Source organism: Bos mutus, chromosome 1, assembly GCF_027580195.1.
Source record: "Bos mutus isolate GX-2022 chromosome 1, NWIPB_WYAK_1.1, whole genome shotgun sequence".
Lineage (NCBI taxonomy): Eukaryota > Metazoa > Chordata > Mammalia > Artiodactyla > Bovidae > Bos > Bos mutus.
The window spans coordinates 114626335-114635437 of NC_091617.1; positions in this window are offsets into that span (position 1 = coordinate 114626335).

Genomic DNA, 9103 nt, shown 5'->3' on the forward strand with positions numbered 1-9103 from the left:
TTTTTCATCTTCTACAGAAACTTACCAGTAATATGTGATATTAAAATAAGCCAAATAGGGTAATCTTGCTATTGAAATATCATGAAACTTACTGAGTGGCTGAAGTCCACCCCTTGCCTTAGATTTTTAATGATTTAAGGATATAATTAAAACACTGCTACCTTGTTACAAGAGAAAAAGCTGTATCCTATGATACTTGGTAAGGGAATGGCTTGCACAATTGAGCCTGACCCCTCTGTATTCCACTGGTGCATATATATATTTTTTATATTGATATTTATCTGTAGTTTTTGATGTAATAAATCTTATCTATACTAAAAAAAATTTTAATTCCATTTCTGACCATTATATTTGGCTCATGTTTTGAGTGTCTCCTGTAATGGTATGGGTCAGCAGTATACTGCTGCAGCGAGAGGGGCTCTGGGTGCAGTAGCCCTGGGTATGGCATAAGCCCTCTTGGAGTAGGTCACCATTAACCCCACCAAAGAGACACAAGAACTTACACAGGCCTGGGGAAACAGACTCTTGGAGAGCACAAATAAAACCTTGTGCACACCAAGACGCAGGAGAAGGGAGCAGTGACCCCACAAGAGATTGACCCAGACTTGCCCGTGAGTGTCCAGGAGTCTCTGGCGGAAGCGTGGGTTAGCAATGGCCAACTGCAGGGTTGGGGGCACTGAGTACAGCAGTGCATGCAGGTCGCCATTATCTTCATTACCTCCACCATAGTTTGGCCTCAGGTCAAACAATAGGGAGGGAACACAGCCCAACCCCCTGCCCCCCTCATCAACAGAAAATTGGATTAATGATTTACTGTGCATGGCCCCACCCATCAGAACAAGACCCAGTTTCCCCCTCAGTCAGTCACTGCCATCAAGGAAGCTTCCATATACCTCTTATCCTTCTCCATCAGAGGGCAGACAGAATGAAAACCACAGTCACAGAAAACTAAACAATCTGATCACATGGACCACAGCCTTGTCTAACTCAATGAAACTATGGGCTACCCAAGACTGATGGATCATGGTGGAGAGTTCTGACAAAACACAGTCCACTGGAGACAGGAATGGCAAAAAACTTCAGTATTCTTGCTTTGAGAACCCTGTGAACAATATGAAAAGGCAAAAAGATATGACACTGAAAGATGAACTCCCCAGGTCAGTAGATGCTGCCCAATATGCTACTGGAGAAGAGTGGAGAAATAAATCAAGAAAGAATGAAGAGATAGAGCCAAAGAAAAAACAAAACTAAACAAAACACAAAACACCCAGTTGAGAATGTGACTGGTGATGGAAGTAAAATCCAATGCTGTAAAGAGCAATATTGCATAGGAACCTGATTGTTCAGATCAGTTCAGTTGCTCAGTTGTGTCCAACTCTTTGCCACAAGATGAATTGCAGCATGCCAGGCCTCCCTGTCCATCACCAACTCCTGGGGTTCGCTCAGACTCACGTCCATCGAGTCAGTGATGCCATCCAGCCATCTCATCCTCTGTCATCCCCTTCTCCTCCTGCCCCCAATCCCTCCCAGCATCAGAGTCTTTTCCAATGAGTCAACTCTTCCCATGAGGCGGCCAAAGTACTGGAGTTTCAGCTTTAGCATTATTCCTTCCAAAGAAATCCCAGGGCTGATCTCCTTTAGAATGGACTGGTTGGATCTCCTTGCAGTCCAAGGAACTCTCAAGAGTCTTCTCCAACACCACAGTTCAAAAGCATCAATTCTTCAGCACTCAGCCTTCTTCACAGCCCAACTCTCACATCCATACACGACCACAAGAAAAACCATAGCCTTGACTACACGAACCTTTGTTGGCAAAGTAATGTCTCTGCTTTTGAATATGCTATCTAGGTTGGTCATAACTTTTCTTCCAAGGAGTAAGTGTCTTTTAATTTCATGGCTGCAGTCACCATCTGCAGTGATTTTGGAGCCCCCAAAAATAAAGTCTGACACTGTTTCCCCATCTATTTCCCATGAAATGATGAGACCAGAGGCCATGATCTTCGTTTTCTGAATGTTGAGCTTTAAGCCAACTTTTTCACTCTCCTCTTTCACTTTCTTCAAGAGGCCCTTTAGTTCTTCTTCACTTTCTGCCACAAGGGTGGTGTCATCTGCATATCTGAGGTTATTGATATTTCTCCCAGCAATCTTGATTCCAGCTTGTGCTTCAACCAGCCCAGCATTTCTCATGATGTACTCTGCATATATGTTAAATAAGTAGGGTGACAATATACAGCCTTGACGTACTCCTTTTCCTATTTGGAACCAGTTTGTTGTTCCATGCCCAGTTCTAACTGTTGCTTCCTGGCCTGTATATAGGTTTCTCAAGAGGCAGGTCAGGTGGTCTGGTATTTCCATCTCTTTCAGAATTTTCCACGGTTTATTGTGATCCACACAGTCAAAGGCTTTGGCATAGTCAATAAAGCAGAAATAGATATTTTTCTGGAACTCTCTTGCTTTTTCGATGATCCAGCAGATGTTGGCAATTTGATCTCTGGTTCCTTGTCTTTTCTAAAACCAATTGAACATCTGGAAGCTCACAGTTAACATATTGCTGAAGCCTGGTTTGGAGAATTTTGAGCATTACTTTACTAGTGTGTAAGATGAGTGCAATTGTGTGGTAGTTTGAGCATTCTTTGGCATTGTTTTTCTTTGGGATTGGAATGAAAACTGACCTTTTACAGTCCTGTGGCCACTGCTGATTTTCCAAATTTGCTGGCATATTGAGTGCAGCACTTTCACAGCATCATCTTTTAGAATTTGAAATAGCTCAACTGGAATTCCATCACCTCCACTAACTTTGTTCATAGTGATGCTTTCTAAGGCCCACTTGACTTCACATTCCAGGATGTCTGGCTCTAGGTCAGTGATCACACCATCGTGATTATCTTGGTCATAAAGATCTTTTTTGTACAGTTCTTCTGTGTATTCTTGCCACCTCTTCTTTATATTTTCTGCTTCTGTTAGTTCCATACCATTTCTGTCCTTTATCGATCCCATCTTTGCATGAAATTTTCCCTTTGTATCTCTAATTTTCTTGAAGAGATCTCTAGTCTTTCCCATTCTGTTGTTTCCCTCTATTTCTTTGCATTGATTGCTGAGGAAGGCTTTCTTATCTCTCCTTGCTATTCTTTGGAACTCTGCATTCAGATGCTTATATCTTTCCTTTCCTCTTTGCTCTTCACTTCTCTTCTTTTCATAGCTATTTGTAAGGCCTCCTCAGACAGCCATTTTGCTTTTTTGCATTTCTTTTCCATGGAAATGGTCTTGATCCCTGTCTCCTGTACAGTGTCACGAACCTCAGTCCATAGTTCATCAGGAACTCTATCTATCAGATCTAGTCCCTTAAATCTATTTCTCACTTCCACTGTATAATCATAAGGGTTTTGATTTAGGTCATACCTGAATGGTCTAGTGGTTTTCCCTCCTTTCTTCAATTTAAGTCTGAATTTGGCAATAAGGAGTTCATGATCTGAACCACAGTCAGCTCCTGGTCTTGTTTCTGTTGACTATAGAGCTTCTCCATCTTTGGTGGCAAATAATATAATCAATCTGATTTCAGTGTTGAACGTCTGGTGATGTCCATGTATATAATCTTCTCGTGTTGTTGGAAGAGGGTGTTTGCTATGACCAGTGCATTTTCTTGGCAAAACTCTATTGGTCTTTGCCCTGCTTCATTCCGTATTCCAAGGCCAAATTTGCCTGTTACTCCAGGTGTTTCCTGACTTCCTACTTTTGCATTCCAGTCCCCTATAATGAAAAGGATGTCTTTTTTGGGTGTTAGTTCTAAAAGGTCTTGTAGGTCTTCATAGAACCGTTCAACTTGTGCTTCTTCAGCGTGATTGGTTGGGGCATAGACTTGGATTACTGTGATATTGAATGGTTTGTCTTGGAAACGAACAGAGATCATTCTGTTGTTTTTGAGATTGCATCCAAGCACTGCATTTCGGACTCTCTTGTTGACTGTGATGGCTACTCCATTTCTTCTAAGGGATTCCTGCCACGTAGTAGATATAATGGTCATCTGAGTTAAATTCCTCCATTCCAGTCCATTTTAGTTCGCTGATTCCTAGAATGTTGACGTTCCCTCTTACCATCTCCTGTTTGACCACTTCCAATTTGCCTTGATTCATGGACCTGACATTCCAAGTTCCTATGCAATATTCCTCTTTACAGCATCAGACCTTTCTTCTATCACCAGTCACATCCACAACTGGGTATTGTTTTTGGTTTGGCTCCATCTCTTCATTCTTTCTGGAGTTATTTCTCCACTGATCTCCAGTAGCATATTGGGCACCTACCAACCCAGGGAGTTCCCCTTTCAATATCCTATCATTTTGCCTTTTCATACTGTTCATGGGGTTCTCAAGGCAAGAATACTGAAGTGGTTTGCCATTCTTTTCTCCAGTGGACCTGAATGTTAGGTCCATGAATCAAGGTAAATTGGAAGTGGTCAAACAGGAGATGGCAAAAGTGAGCACTGACATTTTAGGAATCAGTAAACTAAAATAGACTGGAATGGGTGAATTTAACTCAGATGACCATTATATCTACTACTGTGGGCACGAATCCTTTAGAAGAAATGGAGTAACCATCATAGTCAACAAAAGAGTCTGAAATGCAGTACTTGGATGCAATATAAAAAACCAAAGAATGATCTCTGTTCTTTTCCAAGGCAAACCATTCAGTATCACAGTAATCCAACTCTATGCCCCAGCCAGTAATGCTGAAGAAGGTGAAGTTGAATGGCTCTATGAAGACCTACAAGATCTAGAACTAACACCCAAAAAAGATGTCCTTTTTATCATAGGGGACTGGAATGCAAAAGTAGGAAGTCAAGAGATGTCTGGAGTAACAGGCAAATTTGGCCTTGGTGTACAAAATGAAGCAGGGAAAAGGCTAATAATGTTTTGCCAAGAGAATGCACTGGTTATAGCAAACACCCTCTTCCAACAACACAAGAGAAGACTCTACACATGGACATCACCAGATGGTCAATACTGAAATCAGATTGATTATATTCTTTGCAGCCAAAGTTCGAGAAGCTCTATACAGTCAGTTAAAATAAGACCAGGAGCTTACTGTGGCTTCAGATCATGAAATCCTTATTGCCAAATTCAGATTTAAATTGAAGAAAATAGGGAAAATCACTAGACCATTCAGGTATGACCTAAATCAAATCCCTTAAAATTATACAGTGAAAGTGATAAATATGTTTAAGGGACTAGATTTGATAGACAGAGTGCCTGATGAACTATGCATGGAGGTTTGTTACATTGTACAGGAGATGGGGATCAAGACCATCCTCAAGAAAAAGAAATGTGAAAAAGCAAAATGGCCATCTGAGGAGACCTTACAAATAGCTGTGAAAAAAAGAGAAGTGAAAAGCAAAGGAGAAAAGGAAAGATATACCCATTTGAATACAGAGTACCAAACTATAGCAAGGAGAGATAAGAAAGGCTTCCTCAGTGACCAGTGCAAAGAAATACAGCAAAACAGAATCGGAAAGACTAGAGATCTCTTTAAGAAAATCAGAATAACAAGGGAACGTTTCATGCAAAGATGGGCACAATACAGGACAGAAATAGTTTGGACCTAACAGAAGCAGAAAATATTAAGAAGAGGTGGCAAGAATACACAGAAGAAATATACAAAAAAGTCTTCATGACCCTGATAACCATGATGGTGTGATCACTGACCTAGAGCCAGACATCCTGGAATGTGAAGTCAAGTGGGCCTTAGAAAGCATCACTATGAACAAAGCTAGTGGAGATGATGGAATTCCAGCTGATCTATTTCAAGGCCTTAAAGATGATGCTGTGAAAGTGCTGCACTCAATATGCCAGCAAATTTGGAAAACTCAGGAGTGGCCACAGGACTGGAAAAGGTCAGTTTTCATTTCAATCCCAAAGAAAGGCAATGCCAAAGAATGTTAAAACTACCGCACGATTGCACCCATCTCACATTCTAGTAAAGTAATGCTCAAAATTCTCCAAGCTAGGCTTCAACAGTATGTGAACTGTGAACTTCCAGATGTTCAAGCTGGATTTAGAAAAGGCAGAGGAACCAGAGATCAAATTGCTAATATCTGCTGGATCATAGAAAAAGCAAGAGAATTCCAACAAAACACCTACTTCTGGTTTATTGAATACGCCAAAGCCTTTGTCTGTGTGGATCACAACAAATTGGAAAATTCTTCGAAATGGGAATACCAGACCACCTGACCTGCCTCCCGAGAAATCTGTATGCAGATCACTAAGCAAGAGTTATAACTGGACATGGAACAACAGACTGGTTCCAAATTGGGAAAGGAATATGTCAAGGCTGTATGTTGTCACCCTGCTTATTTAACTTATATGCAGAGTACATCATGAGAAATGCTGGACTGGATTAAGCACAAGCTGGAATCAAGATTGCTGGGATAGATATCAATAACCTCAGATATGCGGATGATAACACCTTGTGGCAGAAAGTGAAGAAGAACTAAAGATCCTTTTGATGAAAGTGAAAGAGGAGGGTGAAAAAGTTGGCTTAAAATTCAACATTCAGCAGACTAAGATCATGCCATCTGGTTCCATACCTTCATGGCAAATAGATGGGGAAACAATGGAAACAGTGACAGACTTTATTTTCTTGGGCTCCGAAATCACTGCAGATGGTGACTGCACCCATAAAATTAAAAGACCCTTGCTCCTTGGAAGAAAAGTTATGACTAACCTAGATAGCACATTAAAACACAGAGACATTACTTTGCTGATAAATGTCTGTCTAGTTAGAGCTATGGTTTTTCCAGTAGTCATATATGGATGTGAGAGTTGGATGATAAAGAAAGCTGAGTGCCGAAGAATTGAAGCTGTTGAACTGTGGTGTTGGAGAAGGCTCTTGAGAGTTCCTTGGACTGCAAGGAGATCCAACCAGTCCATCCTAAAGGAAATCAGTCCTGAATATTCATTTGAAAGATGGATGCTGAAGCTGAAACTCCAATACTTTGGCTACCTGATGTGAAGAACTTACTCATTGGAAAAGACCCTGATGCTGGGAAAGATTGAACACAGGAGGAGAAGGTGTCGACAGAGGATGAGATGATTGCATTGCATTACCAACTGATAGACATGCGTTTGGGCAAGCTCCAGGAGTTGGTGATGGACAGGGAAGTCTGGCGTGCTGCAGCCCATGGGGTTGCAAAGAGTTGGACATGACTGAGTGACTGAACTGAACATAAACAACCTTTGTGCCTATGAAATAGAAAAACCAAGATTCTGGGAGAGAGAAATAGCAGATGTCTATATCTGCAAAATCTCCTGAGTAACCTATGAGATTTAGGGGGGCAAGTCACCAGAGGTGATGCAAATTGTACTGTTGGCATCACTAGTTTGACATCAGCTTTGAGTTGCTGCTGCTAACATTTGGTGATCTTATTCTACCTAATTGTTGATCCCTAAGGAATATGATTAATGAGAGGAATACAAGGTAATTTAGCACTGTGGAGAAAAAAAAAAAACAACATTAAAGAAGTATTAAAAATGTATTGAATTTTTAAACCAAAAAAGGAGGTAAATACTCTTCTAAAACAAACTTAAAATTACTCTTTTTTACAGCAATTATAAGAAGGTCATTGGGAGATCCATATTTGACCTGATGAGAGCAGTGCAACCTTTTATTAGTTTATTTTTTTTAAATTTTGAGCTAGAAAATAGTTATTCTCAGGGATAGTATGTGCTGCTAAAAAGAAATCTATAAAGTGTTTTTGTGTTTCTCAGTGCTCTATGTAGCAGGTATTTTGTTCAGACTAATGTTGAATGGAACAGGATAATGCTTGTTATTACTGGCTTCTGCTTACCTTAGAGTAATCAGAAATGTTTGTTCACCCCCAAGTGGAGGATTTCCTCTTGCAAATGATCCAGGAGAAAACAATAATTTATTTTGATTGCTTCAGTTGGTGATGTGAACATGGAAAACCTTCTACTTAAAGTAAGTAATATAGAGATAAAAGACAAATTAATATTTCACATGAATTCTAAGTTTTCCCCAGAGTTGGATTTAGGTTAATTTGGAGAATGATTATACCAGCAGCAAATAAGGGGTCTGGTGCCAAGTGGACACAAAAATCAGTTGCTGAAAAATCTTATGGCATAAACATTAGGTGACATAAAACACTGTTCAAACTCAGATAGTTTTGAATGAAGTGAGGAGCTATTCATAATTTTGCTGTGACTGTCCCAGGCAAATCTTGATGTATGATCAGCTTGATATATAAAATTATCCTAAATACATTCACCAAATGTTAAGACAATTACATTGTGCCAAGTTTTACCCATCTTAGCTTATTTCTTTTTTTGGAAAATAAAATGTAGTTAAAGTCAATATCTTATCCCATTTGATTTGACTTAAGAGTATATTTTTATGCTGAGTGTTACATTCAAAGAAACCAAAATTAAATTTTTTCATATGTCTTGCCTGATAAAATCTCATTAGTAGAAATGATCACAGAGGTAGTAATAGATTGGTCATAAAAGGCTAATAAATGAGGTTACCTGCCAAAAATAATTTCATCCTTATATTGACTTCACTCTTCTTTAATTAGTTTTCCATCTATTGCTAGCACTGTACAATTTAATACTAGAGTTATCAAATCAAGCTTACTCATTTTACAGATGCATAAGTCACTAACTTTTCTCAGCTGTAGAATATAGCCTGAATTTGAAACCAGGCAGTTCTTTTCCACCATCCATGGGAAGCTGCTGGTCTCACGGCACAGTATCATTGGTACTGTACCTGTAGCTACAGAATAGTGCTTTCTGTACCTAGTTTGTGCCCCACTGATGTGCAGAGCTCAGCAGTTCTCTGAGTTCCTGTAAAGAATGAGTATCTACTAAGGATTTTATACAGGAGACAAATGAGAAATTTAACAATGGACACCCCCAGCAAACAAATTGTTCTCAGTGGCTCAGTCATGTTTGACTCTTGGCAACCCCTCGGCCTGTAGCCCATCAGGCTCTTCTGTCCACAGAATTCTTCAGGTAAGTATACTAGAGTGAGTTGCCATTTCCTCCTCTAGAGCAAACAAATCAGGACTCCTCTATTAGATATATTTTGTAACAAACAC